The sequence below is a fragment of the Ornithorhynchus anatinus genome, chromosome X1, assembly GCF_004115215.2.
Source record: "Ornithorhynchus anatinus isolate Pmale09 chromosome X1, mOrnAna1.pri.v4, whole genome shotgun sequence".
Classification (NCBI taxonomy): domain Eukaryota; kingdom Metazoa; phylum Chordata; class Mammalia; order Monotremata; family Ornithorhynchidae; genus Ornithorhynchus; species Ornithorhynchus anatinus.
The window spans coordinates 105,349,958-105,373,010 of NC_041749.1; the positions used below are offsets into that span (position 1 = coordinate 105,349,958).

The following is a 23,053-nucleotide window of genomic DNA, read 5'->3' on the forward strand; positions in this document are numbered from 1 at the left end:
TGTGCATCAGACACTGGGGTAGAGAAAGTCGGGATGCTTCCAAGGATAAGTGGAGGATTTAGGAAACTCCCCTTTCCTTCCCGAGCAAGGAATGGTTCTGGCTCCATCTGGGGCAAGAACCTCCATCAGAAGTGGTCCTTAGTCCAGGACTACTCTAAGCAAGTGACAACTGCAGAGGCAGAAACAGGGATGCTGGCCAACACCATGAGATCCCCAGATGAGGTTTGAGAGACAAGGCCTGGGCCACAGGGCCACGGGATCAATGCCCAGGGGCAAGGAGAGATTTTTTCATTAAAGGGGATGGGTGTCCAGGGTGAAATGAGTAGAGGGATGTGTGTGTGTGTGCGCGCGCGTGCGTGTGGTGTGTTGGGGGGCAGGGCTGTCATTAGAGAGTAAGAAATCCAGTTCTGCAGTTGCCTTTGTAATCCCTATTCTCAGTTCTAATGAAGGTGCAGGTAGGTTGACAGAGGTGGTAGCCTCGTTCTCTGGCTCAGAGAATCCCAATCATAGCCAGTCAAGTCTCTGATTCATTCATTTATTCATTCAATTGCATTTGTTGAGGGTTTACTGTGTGCCGAGCACTGTACTAAGCACTTGGGAAGTACAATCCGGCAACAGATAGAGATAATCCCTACCCAACAACAGGCTCACAGTCTAGAAGGGGAGATAGACAACAAAACAAAACAAGTAGACAGGCATCACTACCATCAAAATAGATAAATAGAACCATAGATAAATGCACATCATTAATAAAATAAATAGAGCAATAAATATGTACAAATATATACAAGTGCTGTGGGGAGGAGAAGGGGGTAGACTAGAGGGAGGGCGTCGGGATGATGGGGAGGGGAGAAGGAGCAGAGGGAAAGGGAGGGCTCAGTCTGGGAAGGCCTCCTGGAGGAGGTGAGCTCTCAGTAGAGCTTTGAAGAGGGGAAGAGAGTTAGTTTGGCAGATGTGGGGACGGAGGACATTCCAGGTCACAGGTAGGAAGTGGGCCGGGGTCGATGATGGGACAGGCGGGAATGAGGCACAGTGAGGGGGTTAGCGGGAGAGGAGTGGAGTGTGTGGGCTGGGCTGTAGGAGGAGAGAAGGGTGGTGAGGTGGAGGGGACAAGGTGATGGAGAACTTTGAAGCCAATAGTGAGGAGTTTATCCTTCATGCGAAGGTGGATGGGCAACCACTGGGGATTTTTTGAGGAGTGGAGTGACATGCCCAGAGCATTTTGCAGAAAGGTAATCCAGGCAGGGGAGAGACAGGAGGGATGGGAGATCAGAAAGGAGGCTGATGCAGTAATCCAGTCGGAATACTAAGAGAGCTTGTACCAGCAAGGTAGCAGTTTGGGTGGAGAGGAAGGAGCAGATCTTGGTGATGTTGTGAAGGTGAGACCAGCAGGTTTTGATGATGGATTGGATGTGTGGGGTGAATGAGAGAGCAGAGTCAAGGATGACACTGAGGTTGCGGGCTTGTGAGGTGGGAAGGATGGTAGTGCCGTCCACAGTGACAGGAAAATTGGGGAAAGGACAGGGTTTGGGAGGGTAGATAAGGAGCTCAGTCTTGGACATGTTAAGTTCCTGAAGGCGGGCGGAGATACAAGCCTGGAGGGAGAGCGAGAGAACAGGGGAGGAGATGTAGATTTGGGTGTCATCTGCGTAGAGATGAGAGTTGAAGCTGTGGGAGTGAATGAGTTCACCAAAGGAGTGAGTATAGATGGATGACAGAAGGGACCCAAGAACTGACCCTACAGGTAGGGGATGGGCGAAGGAGGGGGAACCCACGAAGGAGACTGAAAATAAATGGCCAGAGAGATAAGAGGAGAACCAGGAGAGGACAGAGTCCGTGAAGCCAAGGTTGGTTAATGTGTTGAGGAGGAGGGGATGGTCGACAGTGTCAACGGCAGCTGAGAGGTTGAGGAGGATTAGGATAGAGTAGGAGCCATTGTATTTGGCAAGAAGGAGGTCACTGGTGACCTTTGAGAGGGCAGTGGAGGGGACAGAAGCCAGATTGGAGTGGGTCCAGGAGAGAGTTGGAGTTGAGGAATTTGAGGCAGCGAGAGTAGATGACTCGCTCTAGGAGTTTGGAGAGGAAAGGTAGGAGGGAGATAGGGCGATAACTGGAAGGGGCAGTGGGGTCAAGACAGGGGTTTTTTAGGATGGGGTAGACATAGGCATGTTTGAAGGCTGATGGAAAGAAGCCATTGGAGAGTGAACAGTTGAAGATGGTAGTTAAGGAGGGGAGGAGGGAAGGGGTGAGAGTTTTTATAAGATGAGCCGGAATGGAGTCAGAAACACAGACTTTGGGCAAGTCGCTACACCTCTCTGGGCCTCGGTTCCCTCATCTGTAAAAATGGGGATTAAGACCATGAGCCCCAGGTGGGACATGGACTGTGTCCAACCTGATCAGCTCGTACCTATCGCAGCACTTAGTACAGTGCCTGGCAATAAGTAATAAATGCTTAACAGATACCATCAAAAAACTGTGCATCAGACACTGGGGTAGAGAAAGTTGGGATGCTTCCAAGGATAAGTGGAGGGTTTAGGAAACTCCCTTTTCCTTCCCGAGCAAGGAATGGTTCTGGCTCCATCTGGGGCAAGAACCTCCATCAGAAGTGGTCCTTAGTCCAGGACTACTCTAAGCAAGTGACAACTGCAAAGGCAGAAACAGGGATGCTGGCCAATGCCATGAGATCCCCAGATGAAGTTCGAGAGACAAGGCCTGGGCCATAGGGCCAAAGGATCATTGCCCAGGGGCAAGGAGAGATTTTCCATTAAAAGGGAGGGGTGTCCAGGGTGAACAAGGTGATACAAGGTTGAACGCAGTCCCTGTCCCATATAGTGCTCACATTCTAAGTCGGAGAGAGGAGAAGTTAATTCTCATTTTACAGATGATGTACCTGAATCGCAGAGAAGTGAAGTGATTTGCCCAAAGTCACACAGCAGACAAGTAGCAGAGCTGGGACTGGAACCCAGAGCCTCTGACCCCCAGGCCCATAGTCTTTCCACTCAGCCATGCTGCTTGCCTTCCAAAAAGAAGATGAAATTTCAGGCTGACAATTATCGAGGCACCTCATTTCTTTCCATTGAGCCAACAAGATCCTAGCCAAAAGACTACTGACCAGTGAATGTTCCTGGCTTCAGATTACAGTGTGGCACAGCGGACCCAAATTTTGCAGTGTGGCAGATTCAGGTAAAGTGTGAAAAGCAGTACCAAGACCTCCATATAGAATTCCTAGGCCTTATGAGAGCCCATCTGACCCCGTCAGTAGTTCTGGACTCTGGAAACTGCGTAATAAATTTGGCTGCCCTGAAAAGTTCCTTAAAATCTGTAACTCCCTCATGGAGGCTTGGATGGCTGTGTCGGAGCAAGGGATTTCTACATCTGGTCCGTTCCCTATCACCAACGGGGCAAAGCAGGGATGCACAGTGGACCTGCTCCTGTTGAATTTATTCTATGCAATCATGATGGAAGATGCACAAGGATCCGGGGAGCCTTTTCCAAGTCAACAGACTTCAAGCATCATCCCAAATCCTAGAAGTAGTCATTCAGGAATTGCTGAATGAAAATGACTGCACCCCAGAGGCCCACACCCAAGAAGACATGCAGATGACTGAAAATTACTTCATCAAATCAGCCAGGTGTGACTGACATAACAAGTCTGAAGAAAACTGAGTTAATCATATCAGCCTACGCAGAGAAGGCCTATATATAAACAAATATCCATATGGGTAACACAGAGCCAAATGCTGTCTCAGCATTCTATTACTTGACAGGACACTGGCCAGGGATGAAACAACAGATCAGGATTAGAAAATCAAATCAAGAAAGCCAACACATCCTTTGAGAGACTGTCATTCATTCAGTCATTCTATCACATTTATTGAGCACCTACTGTGTGCAGAGCACTGTACTAAGCTCTTGGAAAGTACAGTTCAGCATTAGAGAGAGACAATCCCTGCCCACACCGGGCTTACAGTCTAGAAGGGGGAAGACAGACATCAAAACAAGTAAATGGGCATCAATATAAATAGGATTTTAGATATCTACACATCAAAATGACTAAACAGGAATCAATATAAATAGAATTATGGATATATGCACATATACATAAGTGCCGTGGGGCAGGGATGAAGGGGCAGAGCAAAGGGAGCGAGGTGACGTGGAAGGGAGGGGGAGCTGAGGAAAAGGGAGGCTCAATCTGGGAAGGCCTCTTGGAGGAGGTGAGCCTTCAGTAGAGCCTTGAAGGGGGGAAGAGGGATCGTTTGGAAGACTGCAGGAGGGAGGCCGTTCCAGGCCAGAGGTAGGACGTGGGCCGGGGGTCGACGGCGGGACAGGCAAGATCAAGGTCCATTGAGGAGGTTAGCGGCACCAGTGGAGAGGAGAGAGTGGGCTGGGATATAGAAGGAGAGAAGGGAGGTGAGGTAAGAAGGGGCAGGGTGATGGAGAGGTTTGAAGCCAATAGTGAGGAGTTTTTGTTTGATACGGAGGTCATTAGGCCACTGCTGGAGATTTTTGAGGGGAGGAGGGTGGCTTGACCTGAACGTTTCTGTAGAGAGATAATCTGGGCAGCAGGGTGAAGTATAGACTGAAGTGGGGAGAGACAGGAGGTTGGAAGATCGGAAAGGAGGCTGATGTAGTAATCCAGTCAGGATAGGATGAGTGATTGTACTAGTGTGGTAGCGGTTTGGATGGAGAGGAAACGGCGGACCTTGGCGATGTTGTGAAGGTGAGACCCACAGGCTTTGGTGACGGATTGGATGTGTAGGGTGAATGAGAGAGCCGAGTCAAGGAAGACACCATGGTTGCGGGCTTGTGAGACAGGAAGGACAGTAGTGACGTCCACAGTGACGGGAAAGTCAGGGAGAGGACAGGGTTTGGGAGGGAAGATAAGGAAGGAGCTCAGTTTTGGACATGTCGAGTTTGAGGTGGCGGGAGGACATCCAAGTAGAGACGTCCTGAAGGCGGGAGGAGACGTGAGCCTGGAGGGAGGGAGAGAGAACAGGGGAGGAGATGTAGATTTGGGGGTCATACGCGCCGAGATGACAGTTGAAGCCATGGGAGCGAATGAGTTCTCCGAGGGAGTGAGTGTAGATGGAGACTAGAAGAGGACCAAGAACTGACCCTTGAGGGACCCCTACAGTTAGGGGATGGGAGGGGGAGGAGGAGCCTGCGAAGGAGACCGAGAATGAACAGCCAGAGAGATAAGAGGAGAACCGAGAGGGGACGGAGTCCCCTGTCCAGCAGAGTGTGGCCGCAGTGTGGTATCGAGCTCCAAATCCAACTAGAGCTCTCTAGAGTTGTAGTCTTTGTCAATCAATCAATCAATCGATCCATCGATCCGTGGTATCTATTGAGCATTTACTGTGTGCAGAGCACTGTACTAATCGCTGTACAACAGAGTTGGAAGGCACAATCCCTGCCCACAAGGATCTTAGAGCCTAGAGGGGAAGACAGACATTGAAATAAGTGAGGACGTGGAATGGGAACTGTCCCCATCTGATAGACATCCTGGGAACACGGGGAGGGCTAACTGGCAGGAGGGGACTTCGAACACAAACGCGTGATGAGTAGGGTATATGAGCGGCATCGGTGCTATCATTAGTCGTAGGTCATTGGACCGAGTCCTGCAGAGCCTGCCCTGCTGATCAGGAATGGGACCCGGTCCTTCGCTTGCTTGCCACGTTACAGCTATGTGAGTACACCCAGTAAAGAGGCAGAACCCATCGCTCTGGCTCGGTGTCTGGTCTTCTGCTCGTCGTCGCCCGATCTACAGAACCCGGAGCCGCCCTCGGGTCAGCCACCCCAGCTGACGCGGGGGGCATCTCCCCACAACGCACTTAGTACAACTATATGTATACTATGTGTAAAGCACTGTACTGGGTACCTAATTTGTGCAAAGCAGTGTCCTGGACCTTTGGAACATACAGTAGAAATAAAAGACATGCTACCTGTCTTTGAGGAGTTTGCATTCTGGGTAATTCTGGATGAGGTCCTGCCTCTGGCCTGGAGCACCCTCCCTCCTCAGATCTGACAATCACTCTCCCTCACTTCAAAGCCTTACCGAAGGCACATCTTCTCCAAGAGGCCTCCCAAGACTAAGCCTCCCCTTTTCCCTTCTCCCACTCCCTTCCGTGTAGCCCTGTCTTGCTCCCTTTTTCCATCCCCCCTCCCAACCCCACGCCATATCTGTATTGATATGTATTGATGTCTGTCTCCCCAACTCCCTGTGAGCAGAGAATGTGTCTGCTTACTGTTGTACTGTACTCTCCCAAGCGCTTAGTATGGTGCTCTGCACACAGTAAGCACTCAATAAATATGATTGAATGAACGAATGATATATGATTTCCTCAAGAACGCAGATTCTTGTTTCAAACTTTAATGCTCTGTCAATGTTCAAGACCGAAGATAATTCATTCATTTATTCATTCAATCAAATTTATTGAGCACTTACTGTGTGCAGAGCATTGGACTAAGCACTTGGAAAGTACAATTCGGCAACAGAGAGAGACAATCCCTACCTAACGACAGGCTTGCAGTCTAGAAGGGAGAGACAGACAATGAAACAAAACAAGTAGGCAGACATCAATATAAACATAATTTAAGCTATCAACTAGTTTTATTTCTTGAGTCTTCTTGACACAGACAATCAGCTGTCCTGCAGACACAAGCACTCAATTTGATTTGAGGATGATGAGCGTGTTTGGCACATCTCCTATCGGATGCGTGAAAAAAGCACAAATGGGCTAAGAAAAAACTAATGAGGTCAGAAATTTAGATAGTGGGGAGTTTTTTGCCCCAAATGAGCCTTTTGTCTGAGCTTCACACATAGGAATCTGTAGCTGAGAAGGAGCTTGGGGTTTCAGCTATGTGGTCCCCCACCTAATAGAAGACAAACATCCCCGGAGAAAGCTGGATCCACTGGCAGGTTGTAGGTCATAGGCTCACTCTGGGACAGAAGAGGATCAGAGTGGAATTGCCCCATTAGCGATCTCACTGTCATCTCATCCCTGTGAGGAAGGAATCGAGTGGATAGCATTCTCTCCATTTTTCAAACAAGGAAGCTGAAGGACAGAGAGGTTCAATGACTCACTCGAGGCCACACAGCCAGCCAGGGAGAGAACCCAGGTCTCCTAACTCCCAAATCCTCTCTTCTTTCCACTAGACCATGCTACCCCGATATGGACGGAGTCAGTTCAGCACGCCCTAATGGTGGGAGCACTGGCCTGGGAGTTAGAGAGTCAGAAGACCTAGGTTCTAATCCCAGTTCTGCCACTTGTCCGTGGAGTAACCTTGGGCGAATCCCTTTGCTTCTCAGTTTCTTCAGCCATTAAATGGGGATTCAATACCCATTCTCCCTCCTACTTAGACAGGGAGCCCCCTGAGGACAGGGACTGTGCCCAGCTTGATCATCTTGCTTCTACCCCAAGGCTTAGTAACATTACTCGACACACTGGAAGCACTTAAATACCACAACTGTTATCATCGAAGGTGATTTCGTGGCTGGTCAGTCTTGCCCAGGAAAGACTAAAAAGCTCAATTTGCAAGCTGATTCACTGTGTTCATTCATTCGATGGGATTTATTGAGCGCTTACTGTGTGCAGAGCCCTGTACTAAGCACTTGGAAAGTACAACACAACAATCAAGAGAGACGATCCCTGCCCACGACGGGCTCACAGTCTTGGGGTACTTCCTAAGATCCAGGAGGACAGGTCACTGGCTTCAGAAGAAGAGTTTTTTGCAGAATACATTCCTCAGGGCCCGTTTCATGTCCTTGTTCCTCAGGCTGTAGATGAAAGGATTCAGCATGGGCGTGACCACCGCATACATCACAGATGCTGTTGAGCCCTGCCGGGATGCTTGGTTAGATCTGGGGCTGAAGTAGATCCTCAAACCGGTGCCATAGAACAAGGAGACCACGGACAGGTGAGAGCCACAGGTGGAGAAAACTTTATATCTTCCCCCGACAGATGGGATTTTCAGTACGGTAGAGATGATATGACTGTAAGAGAAAAGAAGACCTGTGAGGGGAACAACACCAAAGATTACTAAGAGTACGTATGCTAGGACTTCGTTAAAGAAGGTGTCGGTACAGGAATACTTTAGGACCTCGTGAAGATCACAGAAAAAGTGATGGATTTCGTTTCCTGCACAAAATGATAATCGGACCACCATTAAGATGTTTAAGAGGGCATCAAGACTACCGACGCTCCAGGACACCACAATCGTCTGGGTGCAGAGTCGGGGGCTCATGATAGTGGCGTAGTGGAGAGGGTGGCATATGGCCACGTAACGGTCGTAAGCCATTCACGTGAGGAGAAAACTGTCCAGACTTACAAACAGGATGACAAAATACAATTGTGCCAGGCAGCCGGCGTAGGAAATGGATTTGCTGTGGCTCTGGAGATTGGCCAGAATCTTGGGGACTGTGGTGGACAGGAAGCAGACATCGACCAGGGAGAGGTTGGCGAGGAAAAAGTACATGGGGGTGTGGAGGTGTGGGTCAGAGCCAATGGCCAGGATGATGAACAGGCTCCCCAGGACCCCGAGCAGGTACATCCAAAGGAACAGCACGGAGAGGAGCTGCTGCTGCTCTGCCCAGCTGGAGAGTCCCAGGAGGAGGAATTCCGAGACGCCCGTTTGGTTTCCCCTCTGCATGAGGCCGGAGGATCTGCCTGGGGAGATACGGCAGGAGAAAGGCATGATGGAGCAATTAGATCATGGTTCAGATGACTTCTACCCCATTTAGTGGAGCTTTGGGGCACTGAGGATAAGGAGAAGCAGAGTGGCCTAATGAAAATGCACATGCCCTGGCGTCAAAAGACCTGGCTGCTAATCCCAGCTCTGCCTCTCACCTGCTGCGTGTGACCTTGAGAAAATAAATTCATTTATCTGGGCATCGGTTATACCTGTTTCCCCAACTCCTTAGGCTGTGAGCCCCTTGTGGGCCAGGGACTGTGTCAGGTCTCATTTTGTCATATCTATCCCTGAACTTGGCACGTAGTAAGGGGGATAACAAATACTTTAAGTATTCTTCTTATTAGGAGGTGAATTGTAGGATTCCCTTAGTCCTGTCAAGGAACATTTCCCTGGCTGGGCTGCCCAAAATGGGGCAATCGTCTACTTCCCTGAGCCTGTGAATCGACGCCTTTTCTTGGAGGAGGGTTTGCATAAGCCGATGAAGCTGGGAGGGATGCCAAATAGGGCTACCCATGAAAGAGAGGTCTCAGCCGAAACATCAGACAGAGTCAATTGGCCTGTGTCAGGCAGCAGCGGCATGGGAAAGAGTCAAAGGTCCAATGATCAAATCATCGATCACAGACACCAGCAGAGATTAGAGTTTTTACTGCGTAGAAGAAGGCAGTGGTAAAGATAGGCACTTCCCTATCTTTACCAAGAAAACTCTACGGATAGAGACATTCCAGAATGACCGCGGGACAGAAGATGGGACGTTCTGAAGAGGGTGTGTTCATGAAGTTGCCATGGGTCAGAAACAACTCAATGGCATTTGAGGAAGAAGTTGAGCCTCTTATAAGGCTTTTCAGATCTCTATCCGCAGTCCCTTTCCTTTCCCAAGGCCCACCACTGGATGTGTGATTGCTTTGGTAAAGACAAATGACAGCCACACTCTGCCCTTTGGAGACCTTGATTCAGTTGCTGTCTCCTTTCTAGGCTTAGTGATCCTCATTTCTTTAGCCCTCTCCCCAGCAGCAAAGGCATTTTGGAGTTCCTGGAAAAGGCAGCATTTCCCTGCTTGGGTGGAGGGGAAAGAAATAGGAGGAGATTTAAAGAAGAGAATTCTCTGCCCCTCCAGTTATTTCTCTCCTTAAACAGCTTTCTCCCCGGATCACTGTCCTAACCTTGGTCACAGGAAACCATGAGTGATCCCACTCATTTATCCAGAAAACTCTCTTGACCCTTATGTTATTTTGTATAGCCCTTTCACGTTATCTCTCCCTTCCTCTCCTGCCCCCATGGAAAGTAGATCTAGAAACTGACAGTAAAAATGCAAATACCACACACTGGTAGAATTCATCTTCATTCACCAAAAAAGCTAGGGGACAGAATCCTCCTCCTCCCCTACTGGAGCAAAAGCCTCTCTGGGGGCCAGGATGTTGTCAGTCCTCCCTGGACAGCTCTTTCTGTCCCTCAGTGAAGGTGTCTCCCAGGCTGTCTCTCCTCCCAGGAATGCTCCAACACTCTGCTGCATGGGCTGCAGTCTGCAGTCCAAGTCTGGGACCCCTCTTTGGAGAGGAAGAGTCAGTGATCCACATAGCATCATCTGGAGGCCAGTGGATGCCACTGCAGCCTCAAGCAATATGAGCTAGCAGCCAAATAATGATAATAATAATAATGTTGGTATTTGTTAAGCACTTACCATATGCCGAGCACTGTTCTAAGCGTTGGGGTAGATACAGGGTAATCAGGTTGTCCCACGTGAAGCTCACAGTCTTAATCCCCATTTTACAGATGAGGTAACTGAGGCACTGAGAAGTTAAGTGACTTGCCCAAAGTAACCCAGCTGACAGGTGGTGGAGCCAGGATTAGAACCCATGACCTCTGGCTCCGAAGCCCATGCCCTTTCCACTGAGCCATGCGGCAAATCAGGCTGACTAGCTGCCAGAGCTCCCCTGGTGACTGCAGTGTGTGAGGTCTTTTTTGACCTGTCTGAGGATCACCCTCCAACCCCCAAACACCTCAAAGACAACTTTGCAGTCTGCTGCAACAGAGACACTCAGAGATAGGCAGTACAAGCTTCATGCATTCAGCCACACTAAAGGGAGAACATAGCCCCTTCACCTCCTCATGTTCCGCATGGCGCTATCACATCATGCCATGCACGCTTAACCTAACAAGAGCATATGCAAAATTTTCAGCAAAGTGTTTGGCTGCTGCTCCCGCATCGCAACTGCCAGGAGCTCCCATTCTTCATCTGGAGCGTGGCCAGTGAGGAGAAGAAGGGAACTTGGTGACAGAACTTAGAAGGGGCAGAAAAAAGAAGAGGTGGGGGAAGGAAATGAAAGAAAGAAGGAACAGAGAAAAGAAAAGAGTCCAAAAGGAGGATCACCTCTTCTTTCTCCTCTGCTGCCTGCCCCCCGAGAAGCGGTGTGGCTTAGCGGAAAAAGCCTGGGCTTAGGATTCAGGGGATCTAAGTTCTAATTCAGTCAATCATACTTACTGTGTGCTTACTGTGTGCTGAGCACTGAAGTAAGCAGTTGGGAGAGTACGATGCAATAATACCTGCCCACACTGAGCTTCCCGACTCTGCCACTTGCCTGCTGTGTGTCTTTGATCGAGTTGCTTTTCCATGCCTCAGTTTTCCCATCTGTAAAACTGAGATTAAATATCTATTCTCCCTCCCCACGGATTTTTTCTGATCTGATGATCTTCTACCTTCCCCAGTACTTAGTGGTGCATAGTTAGCACTTAACAAATACCACGATCGTTATTAGTAGTAATAATAAGAATGTTGGCATTTGTTAAGCACTGTTCTAAGTGCTGGGGTAGATACAGGGTAGTCAGGTTGTCCCAAGTGGGGCTCAGAGTCTCAATCCCCGTTTTACAGATGAGGTAACTGAGGCACCGAGAAGTTAAGTGACTTGCCCAAAGGCACACGGCTGACAAGTGGCGGAGCCGGGATTAGAACCCACGACCTCTGACTCCTAAACTAATTGTTGTTATGATCTCCACCTGGGACTGGGTATGAGTTGGTGCCAGGACCCATGGGCGAACACAAGTGGTGTCTCTCTCAGATCGGGACCAGCTGCCCATGACTGTGATGGCTGATGCTATAGAAACGATCTGGTTCCTTTCTTTAATAATAATGATAACTGGGTATTTGTTATAAACACTATGTGTCAAGCACCTTGCTAAGTGCTGGGGGTAGCGACAAGATAATTAAGTCAGATACAATCCCTGCCCCATACAGGGCTCCTAGTCTCATCCCTGTTTTACAGATGAGGTGAGGCAGAGAAGTTAAGTGACTTGCCCTAAGTCACACAGCAGATAAGTGGTATGGCCAAGTTTAGAACCCAAGTCCTTTTGACTCCCAGGTCCATGCTCTATCCTCTAGACCGTGATGCGTCTCTAGCTCTGCTTCTCACTTGAGTGAAAACTCACTCATCTGTTCATTCAGCATAGGTATTGGGAAGAGCCGAATGTTCCAGAAAGCGGGACAAGGTGTGAGTTGTGAGGGGAAACAAAAGAACAGCTTGTCTTACTTATAGCAAACTGTTTCGGGGTCTCTCTGGGTCAGGAATCTAAATTTGATGATCATCTATGCAATTTCTGTAAAGCAAATTCTACCCAGAGGACCACCCCCTGATGAGATAAAGCCATGGTAGAGTTTGCTGTGGAGAACTTACCCTCGGGCAATCGGATCCAGTTGGGTCGTCAGTCTCCCAGCGGACGGTTCTAACCTGGAAGGTCAGTGCTGGTCCAGGGCTCTGACCCACGGGGTCGGGCTCCTCAGCCGTCCTCCGTCTCCTCCGGACTACAGCCTGAGCATGAAGGGGGACCAGGATCATGGGGCTGCAGGGCTCTGGGCAGGAGCGCTGCGTCCTCACCCACAAGGGTCAGGTGGGGTTGGGCTCCTCGCCCGTCCTCCGTCTCCTCTGGACTACAGCCTGAGCATGAAGGGGGCCCAGGAACATGGGGCTGCAGGGCTCTGGGCAGGAGCGCTGCGTCGTCACCCGCAGGGGTCAGTGTGGGTGGGAGCAGGGCTCACGGCAGGACTATTTGCAGGATTCTCTGGACCCCTGGGACCCGTGGCCTGCAGCTCCCCAAGCCCCTTGTTACAGACAAACCCCCAGGCTCTGCTGATGGAGACGTTTCAGACTTAATTAAGACCTCAGTGGGAGGTGTTGAAATCTCTTGGAAACAGGGTCCCCAACTTTCTCAGCATTTATGATGTTGAGCAGTTCAGCTTCTCTCCAAGGCTGGGGGAGGGAAGGGGCTGCCCCACTCTTTGGGTAACCCTAGAAGATCCGCATTGCCCTGGTATCAGGGAGCTCCAAGCTGCACAGTGGAGGCTTCAGTCCACCCCACTGGTCCTGTAGGGTGTGTGGCTCCTCCCCAGAGCAGGCGGCAGGTAAAAGAGGTCAAAAGTAGGTACACGAAATCATAAAAACTCCACTCCTTGTAAGACAGGCTCTGAGGCTAATCCAGGTGTGTGACCACTGGCTAACTGTGATAGGTCTGTGAACCTGTAAAACCATGAGCCCTATGTGGGACAGGGACACTGTCCAACCCAATTACCTTATATCTACTCTAGCGCTTAGTACAGTGCCTGGCACATAGTAAGCGCTTAACCAATACCACAATTATCATTTTTGTCATTTGGTCCAGATGCGGCGAAGGGAAGAGGAAATAATCAGGGAGATCAGGTTTGGGTCTTCGAGGTTCCCCACTACCTGGCTTCCTTATCATAGCTCCTCCAAGAGGCCTTTCCGGACTAAGCCCTCATTTCTCCTACTCACCCTTCCCTCTGCATGGCCTCAGCACCTGGCTCTGTATCAACTAAGAACTTAATAGTCAGCACACCTTCTAAGCACTTGAGAGTCACCCCACCCTCGGCCCCACAGCACTTCATTCATTTGTTCATTCAATCAATCATATTTATTGAGAACTATACTATATACTACATGCAGAGCACTATACTAAGCTCTTGGAAAGTACAATCCAGCAATAAGAGAGATAATCACCGCCCACACCGGGCTTACAGTCTAGAAGAGGCGAGACAGACAACAAAACAAGTAAACAGGCATCGATATAAATAAATAGAATTATAGATATATAGAGATCAAAACAAGGAAGCAAGCATCGACATAGAGCACATATACAAATCCTTACACTCCACCATTTCCCCTCTCTGTAATTTATTGTATGGCCTGTCTCCCCCTCTAGACTGTAAATTCCTTGGGGTCAGGGAATGTTTCTATCCTAGAATTGTCTAGTCAGTGTGAACATCATTCTAACTGCAAAGAATTTAGAAAAATCCCACTAGAGCTACTCAAAATGAATTCCCCCTCTAGACTGTAAGCTCACTGTGTGCAGAGAATATGTCTACCAACCCTACAGTATTACACTCGCCCAAGCGCTTGTCACAGTGTTCTACACACAATAAGGTCTCAATAAATATGATTGATTAATTGATTGTACAAATATTGTACCTTGTAGTTCCAATAGACTTGCTGTTTCCAGTGTCTAGCATATTTTATGATTTGGCTTCTTAATCTCATGACCTTCTTGAAGTCACTTAACTTCTCTGTGCCTCAGTTCCCTCATCTGTAAAATGGGGATGAAGTCTGTGAGCCCTGCGTGGGACAACCTGATTGCCTTGTATCTCCCCCAGCGCTTAGAACAGTGCTCGGCACATAGTAAGTGCTTAACAAATACCAACGTTATTACTAGAAAGTGCCAATATTTTCTTGTTTTCAGCATGCCATTCTGGTCTCTGTGCCACATGGAATTTAGATGCAAAATCACATTGTCTGAAACTTAATTTTACAGTATCTTAAAAACATTTCATCTGTCTGCCTTGTTTTCGGTCACTGGCTTTCAGCTCACCAGAGAGCAGCTGTTTGCCTCTCCTACTGACCTCCTCCTATGTCCAAGTCCCATCTGGGACAGGGACTGTGTCTTACCTGATTATCTGAAATCTCCCCCAGCGCTTACTACAGTGCTTGGTACATAGTAAGTATTTAACAAATACCACATTTATTATGGTTATTATTATTATTCACTGAGAAGCTGTGTGGAGGGGAGCAAAGCTTCAATGCTAATAGATGGACTTCGCCTGTAGAAAGAACACAAGTATAATCCTTGTCTAGTCAATTTTCAGCTGGTACCAGAGGTTTACTTATACTTCCGGCAGTTGGATTCCTAAAGTTTTAGGCTCAGGTCACATATCTACCCTGATTCTCAATGTGGAGTGTATATTTGGGTGCCAGGCAGCTAGGCAAATTCCTTTCTAATTTGTCTCACCTTCCCGGCTACCAAGGCCCAGAGAGACTGCAATCTGAGTGCTGGCCCCCAACTAAGCCCTCATTTCTCCTACTCCCTTTCCCTGGTGTGTCACCTCTGCACTTGGATCTGTACCCTATGAGTGCTTCATAGTCACCCCACCCTCAGCCCCACAGCACTTATGTCCACATCTGTAATTTATTTTCATGTCCGTCCCCCAACTCCAGACTGTAAGCTCCTTGTACATAAGGATCGTTTCTATCCAACTCTGTTGTACTGTGCTCTCTCAAGCGCTTAGTACAGTAGGACTTCAGGAAATACCATCCATTGATTTACAGACTGATGTGTGAGAGAAACATGAGGAGTCAACTGAAGGGAAGGACTCTGCCATTCAAATGACCTGATGCTTATCTTGCAACCTAGAATAAAGACCCAAAGAGGTTGAGATGTTTATACAACCTACTTTCCTGCTGCCTGGCTAATTACCATGAGAAAAAATGCTTGTCTCCTAATTCGTAATATATTTATAGGTGTTTGCAAAGCCCTCTCAACTAAGGAAGTTATCATGGAGGAAACTAAGCAACTACCTGAGATCAAGAGTTACTTGAATACCTGCCCACACATCTTAGTTTGGACAAGTTAATATACCAGAGGAGGTAGTCCTGTTGATAGATAAGAACTGTGCTAATGCTAGTGAGCCTTTCGTCTCATTGTTCATGATGTTGGCTGGGATATCTTTTTAAAGTTTTCTAATCACTGATTTACCCCATTTGGCAATGCTTATCATCTGTGAATCATTCCTTGCTAATCTGGGCTGGATACATCCTAGGCCTACCAAGTTAAGTATACACCTTTCAGATTTATCAGGCCTACGGAGGAGGCACAATGCAATGGGGGCAGAAACAAATAGATAAAAAGCCTATAAAGACACACAGATAATTATACAGACCTTGAACAAGCCAAGGTATTAAATCAAGCATTTGCATTATGGAAACCATGTAGTGGAAATTACGTCAGAATAGATGGTGGACGGAGGGAGGCAGGTCTCTGATGAGGGTGTGGCCTCCACAGGGGCATACCTGGGAGGGGTGCAGTCCTGAATCTGCTCATCACCCCCTACCCCACCCCACATCAACCCTTCCGCCCCCTTCCACACCTGCTGCTCCCCGCAGGTGAGGGCTTGGAGTTTAGCTGCTTGAACCTGCAAGCGGAGTACTGGGAGAGAATAGAAACACAGTCCTTCCATGAATGTAGGAATATGGAATATCTGCCCTGAAGAGAGACTTGCAAAATCTTGCAAAATAACTTGCAAAAAGTGGGGAAAGACTTCATGGGGTTAAATGGGACTTCTAGAACTCGGTGGAGGTCAGAGAACAGACATGCAGACACACACACACATAAAAAAGTGTGTGTGTGCAAATGTATTTAAATGTGTACATATATATATGTATATGTGTATTTGTGTGTGTATATACTTTCTGACTTCCCTATCACTGTGGATGGTACGACCATCCTTCCCGTCTCTCAGGCCCGCAACCTCGGTGTCATCTTTGACTTGGCTCTCTCATTCACCCTACACATCCAATCCGTCACCAAAACCTGCCGGTCTCACCCTTATAATATTGCCAAGATCCGCCCTTTCCTCTCCACCCAAACGGCTGTTTTACTGTTACAGGCTCTCATAATATCCTGGCTGGATTATTGTGCCAGCCTTCTCTCTGATCTCCCTTCCTCCTGTCTTTCCCCGCACCAGTTTATTCTTCACTCCGCTGCCTGGATCATCTTCCTGCAGAAACGCTCTGGGCATGTCACTCCCCTTCTTAAACGCCTCCAGTGGTTGCCTATCAACCTCTGCACAAAACAAAAACTTCTCACTCTAGGCTTCAAGGCTCTCCATCACCTTGCCCCCTCCTACCTCTCCTCCCTTCTCTTTCTACTGCCCACCCCACACGCTCCGCTCCTCTGCCGCCCTCCTCCTCACTGTCCCCCGTTCTCGACTATCCTGCCGTCGGCCCCTGGGCCACGTCCTCCCATGGTCCTGGAATGCCCTCCCTCCTCACCTCCGCCAAACTAATTCTCTCCCCCTCTTCAAAACCCTACTTAAAGCTCACCTCCTCCAAGAGGCCTTCCCAGACTGAGCTCCCCCTTTTCCCTCTGCTCCCTCTGCTCCCCCTCTACCTCTCCTCAGCTAAGCCCTCTTTTCTCCCCTTTCCCTCTGCTCCTCCCCCTCTCCCTTCCCCTCCCCTCAGCACTGTACTCATCCACTCAACTGTATATATTTTCATTACCCTATTTATTTTGTTAATGAGATGTACATCACCCTGATTCTATTTATTTGCTATTGTTTTAATGAGATGTTCATCCCCTTGATTCTATTTATTGCTATTGTTTTTGTCTGTCTCCCCCAATTAGACTGTAAGCCCATCAAAGGGCTCTGTTACCGACTCTGTTACCGATTTGTACATTCCAAGCGCTTAGTACAGTGCTCTGCACATAGTAAGCGCTCAATAAATACGATTGAATGAATGAATGAATGAATGAACATTTGCTGTGGGCAGGGAATGTATCTGTTTAATGTTGTATCGTACTCTCCCAAGAGCTTAGTACAGTGCTCTGCACATGGTAAGCACTCAAACACAAATGAATGAATGAATATGTAAAATAGAGAGCAAGAGATACACACTTCTCTGACTCAATATAAAGACATCAGTGTGACTATATTGCTCATCTACAATTGATTGAGTACACAGTTCTGGGTAACTTTGGTAAAGAAGGGACTTCCAATCTTGTTTCAGGAACCAGTCCCCCATTTATTGCATTATTCCTATGAAAAAATAAGTTCTGATGCACATGTCAACTGCATAAGAAGTTTCCAGGACCAACTGTGCCATAAACATGAGTACTGCCTGTACCATAGTTGAGCGTGAGCTATTCCCATTTCTAGAGCTTTGGTGACCACTAAATGGCCACTGGCAAACTCCAAAAAACTCCCAGGGGGCCCTGCCCCTCAGAACACTTGATAAATGAGATCTGAGGGAAGAGGCTGATGATTAGTGAGCCAGAATCTCGTAAAATTCAATGTAGTCAGAGATGACCTGTTCTTCAAATGCAAGATATGTGATAATCCATAACATCCTGCAACCTCCAATGTCCCAGGAGGAAGGGATCACAGTGTCCGAGAGAACAGAGTTTTCTTGCCAAAGATGTTTCTCAAGGCATCTTTCAGGTCCTTGTTTCTTAGGCTGTAGATGAAGGGGTTCAGCATGGGGGTGACTACAAAGTACATCACAGATGCTACTGATCCTGTTGGGATGTTCGGCTACATGTGGGGCTGAAGTAGACCCCAAAGCCAATGCCATAGAACAAAGCAACCACAGACAGGTGAGAGCCAAAGGTGGAGAAAGTTTTAAACCGTCCCCCAGTAGATGGGATTCTCAGTATGGTAGAGATGATGTGACTGTAAGAGAAAAGAAGACCTATGAGGGAAAGAATACCAAGAGCCACGAAGAGTACATACTTCAACATTTGATTGAAGAGAATATCAGTACAGGAAAGCTTGAGGAGCTGGTTAAGATCACAGAAAAAGTGATGGTTTTCATTTTCTGCACAGAACAATAATCAGATCAGCATTATGGTATGTAAGAGGGCATCAAGACTATCAACACTTCAGGACACCACATACACCCAAGCACAGAGCTGTGGGCTCATGATGGTGGTGTAGTGGAGAGGGTGGCAAATGGCCACATAGCGATCACAAGCCATCCTGGAGAGGAGGAACATATCCAGACCTCCAAAGAGGATAAAAAAATACACTTGCGCCAGGCAGCCAGCATAGATTATGGATTTGTCGTGGGTCTGGATGTTGGCCAGCATCTTGGGGACTGTGGTAGACAGGAAACAGACATCAGCTATGGAGAGGTTGGTGAGGAAGAAGAACATGGGGGTGTGCAGGTGCGGGTCGGAGACGATGGCCAGGATGGTATGAGCAGACTCCCCAGGACCCCGAGCAGGTACATCCAAAGGAACAGCACAAAGAGGAGCTGCTGCTGCTCTGCCCGGTCGGACAGTCCCAGGAAGAGGAATTCTGAGATGCCGGTTTGATTTCCCCTCTCCATGGGACTGCTCGATCTGCTGGGGGTGATGTGGCAGGTGAATGGAACAATGTCAGAATTCCTTTATCTTTGAGCCCATTTCCCCTGGGTTATATTGTGAAGGGGGAGAAAAGGGGCAAGAATGGGCAGTGGGAATTGAAGACAGACTTCCTGGGATGTACTACTGGCTGGGGCTGGAGCACTTATTCCTCCAGGAATCGCAGAGCCACAGTCTACATATTTTCCAGCTCTCCTGGGTTTCTGGGTGGGACTTCCATGACACTTAAGCCATCAAGGTACCTAACCAGCCCTCTGTCAAGCCTCTAGGCCCAGCCAGAGGCTCATAAGGTTCTAGGTAGAGATAGAGAAGAGTCATTCACTATTCTCAGTGAAATCCCACTCCAGACCTTAGGAAACCATGATTCAATTCCCCCTCAGTCCTCTCCTCACCAGGTTGAGAGATTCCAGTTCCTTCAACCTCTCTTCCGGGGCCCCATTTCACAGCCTTTTCATTGCTCTCCTTTGGGCCCTCTCAAAGACCACAACACTCAGGCCAAAGCCAATCAAGCAATCAATCAAAGGTATTTATTAAGTACATACTGTGTACTGAACCCTATACTAAGTACTTGGGAGTGTACAATACATGTTCCCTGCCTACGACAAGCTTACAGTCTAGAGTCTAGCCTACACCGTGGCTTAGTGGAAAGGGCACAGGCTTGGGAGTCAGAGGTCATGGGTTCTAATCCCAGCTCTGCCACTTGTCAGCTGTGTGATTTTGGGCAAATCACTTCACTTCTCTGGACCTCAGTTACCTCACCTGAAAGATGGGGTTTAAAACAGTGAGCCCCACGTGGGACAACCTCATTACCTTGTGTCTACTGCAGTGCTTAGAACAGTGCTTGGCACATAGTAAGCACTTAACAAATACCATTATTATTATCATTATTATTATAGTTGAGGATTCTGAGAGAATTACCCTGCTCTGTTTAAGTGATTTAGGGCCCTTAATAAAATACCTCCAAATCCTCTGCTGGCTTCAATAACAAAAACACCATACCACTTCCTCCTGACTCTAAACCACTGATTCCTGACCCCTGACCGGGCGCTTGCAGAAGCAGTGTAGTGTAGTGGGTAGAGCACAGGTCTGGGAGTCACAAGGTCATTGGTTCTAATCTTGGCTCTGCCACTTATCTGCTGTGTGGCCTTGGACAAGTCAGTTTACTTCTCTGGCCTCAGTTACCTCTTCTGTAAAAAGACTGAGTTCCATGCGGGACAGGGATTGTGTCCAACCCAATTTCTTTGTATCCACCTCAGGACTTAGTACAATGCCTGGCACATAGTAAGCACTTAACAGATACCCCAGTTATTACTGTGAACTCTACCTGGGCCAGAGACTGGTTTAGTGCAAAGAGCACGGTCGTGGGAGTCAGAGGTTGTGGGTTCTAATTCTGGCTCCATCTCTTGTCAGCTGTGTGACTTTGGGCAAGTCACTTAACTTCTCTGTGCCTCAGTTACCTCATCTGTAAAATGAGGATTAAGACTGTGAACCCCACGTGGAACAACCTAATAACCTTGTATCTACCCCAGCGCTTAGAACAGTGCTTAGCACATAGTAAGCACTTATCAAATACTATTATTATTTTTATTATTACCCCAGGGCTTAGAACAGTGTTTGACACTTAGTGAGTGCTTAACAAATACCATCATTATTATTTTTATTATTGAAAGTCTTCCTTGAACCCCCAGCCCCTTTTCTTATCTGCTCCCATTTCCCACTACACAGCAGCTTGACTCTCCACTCCAACCAAGCCAATCTAACTTCACCCCTGAATAGACTAGTGTCCTCAGTCAGGGGCCAGGTTCTGGAGCTTGTTCTAACTGCAACTGGCAATTAAAATCCTGTTAAGTCTTGAAAGCAAGTCTAGAAGACAGGTGATGTGAAACTCTGGTTAATGAATTGATCACAGTAGCAGCATTGTTAATTAACATAACCTCCCTTGCCCTGACTAGCTCACCCCTGTTCTTTCCCTAGCTTCCCTGACTCTCCCTAACTCCTCACTCCTCTCTTTCGCCATCATCACAGCCTCGTTCTCATTCTTCCTCAAAGTAATCCCATTAGCATCACTCTCCAACTAGCTAAACATCCTGAAGATGCTCTTGATTTTGGAGAAAAGGGAGGGGAAGGTGTAGGAGGGTTTGGGATTTCTAGGGGGCATTTGGAAGGACACCATTATTGGGTCAGCCCCACTTCCCATCCATTCCAGAATTTTATCTCCACCAATGGCACCAGATGCTTGGAAGAACTCTGTGAAGAACACCTGACCTTAAGGTTGGGGTGAATGATCCAACACCTACCAACTCTGTTGTACTGTGATAATAATGATGGTATTTGTTGAGCACTATGTGCCAAGCACTGTTCTAAACACTGGGGTAGATTCAAGGTAATCAGGTTGTCCCACATGGGGCTCACAGACTTAATCCCCATTTTACAGATGAGGGAACTGAGGCATAGAGAAGTGAAGGGATTTGCTCCAAATCACACAGCTGATATGCATTCATTCAATAGTATCTATTGAGTGGTTACTATGTGCAGAGCACTGTACTAAGCGCTTGGAATGTATAATTCGGCAGCAGATAGAGACAATCCCTGCCCAGTGACGGGCTCACAGTCTAAACGGGGGAGACAAACAGCAAAGCAAAACAGAACAAAACAAAAACAAGACAACATCATCAAGGTGGAGGGGGCGGGGGGAATCAGGATTAGAACCCACGACCTCTGACTCCCAACCCCGGGCTCTTTCCACGCTGCTTCTCTTCTGCTACTGTACTCTCCTCAGTGTTCATACAGTGCTCTGCACACAGAGCTCAATAAATACAATTGATTGGCTGATCTCTTCCCAATAATAACTGAATATTGAACAGTCACCCATGAATCTATCTAAACTGTTCTCAAGCCTTCAACCTCCAAGATCAGGCCTGAGTTGGGAAAAAAAACTTAGCCCAGTGGTGTGACCTTTACATTCACTTCAGAGTCTCTGGTTATTCAGAACCAAGAGGAGAGTGAGGAGAAGGAGCTGCAGGAGGAGACCCCAGGGAGAGCTTCACAGGGCCTGGCTGGCAAAACGGGCCACATTTGCAAAGAGGATTTGGAAGAGAGGTGAAAGCTCAGCTCAATTGTCTCTCAGCATGCTGGTCTGCTTGTCTAAGTCCCTCCCTCCGGCCTCCAAACTCAGAGAGAGAAGAGAAGCAGCTGGGTTTCTCCAGTGGCTTCTCCGAGATTTAGCATTTCCCCTTCTCCGTCAGACCTGCTGCCCCTTCAGACCTTGTAACAGCAGTTTTCCAGGCAGCAAAGAGGTTTGCAGCAAAGGGAGTGTGTGCTTATCATCTGGGATTTGTACTGGGACAATCAGACCTAGTTGACCGGTCAGTCCCCTCACAGACTGTTCTGGTCCTGGGCTCTGTCCCCACAGGGTTAGGCTCTTCTGCCAACCCTTGTCTCCTCTGGGTGGCAGCCTAAGTGGGAAGGGGGAAGAGGGACACAGGGCCGCCAGGGCTCCAGGCAGGAGCGCTGCGTCTTCACCCACAGAGGCAGCGGGGGTGGGAGCGGGACTCATAGCAGGACTATTAGTAGGAGTTTCTGGGCCCCTGGGATCCCCAGCCCGCGAACTCTTTGTTAGAGGCAAATAAACACTCAGTGCCTGGTCTCTTCTCTGGCTTCCATATATTCTGCTGAGGGAGATGTCTCAGACGATAGTTGAACTCCAGGGGGATGATGAAATCTCACTAGGCACAGGACCCTGCTCTTTAGAAGGGGAAACTTCCTCATGTGCCATGATCTCCTGGGTCCCCCAGACAGCTCTCCCTATCTCTCAGTGAGTCTACCTACCAGGCTGGCTCTCCCACTGAGGCCCTTCAAATTTGGCCCTTCCTTTCCTAGCTTTATAGGTAAGGCAAGGGTCAAGGAAAGTTTGCTTGAGTGTTTATGGTTGGTGGTGTATTTACAGAAG

At 48.2% G+C, this 23,053-nt stretch overlaps 1 protein-coding gene and 2 pseudogenes across 1 annotated transcript in view; 1 reads left to right on the forward strand and 2 right to left on the reverse strand.

Annotated features, from left to right (window-relative positions):
• LOC100681834 (olfactory receptor 24) overlaps positions 1–23,053 on the forward strand; it is a 162,653-nt gene that overhangs the window by 100,006 nt on the left and 39,594 nt on the right. The gene's annotated exons all lie outside the window — the stretch shown is intronic.
• LOC100078934 lies at positions 7,604–8,649 on the reverse strand (annotated as a pseudogene).
• On the reverse strand, positions 18,122–19,070 carry LOC100079005 (annotated as a pseudogene).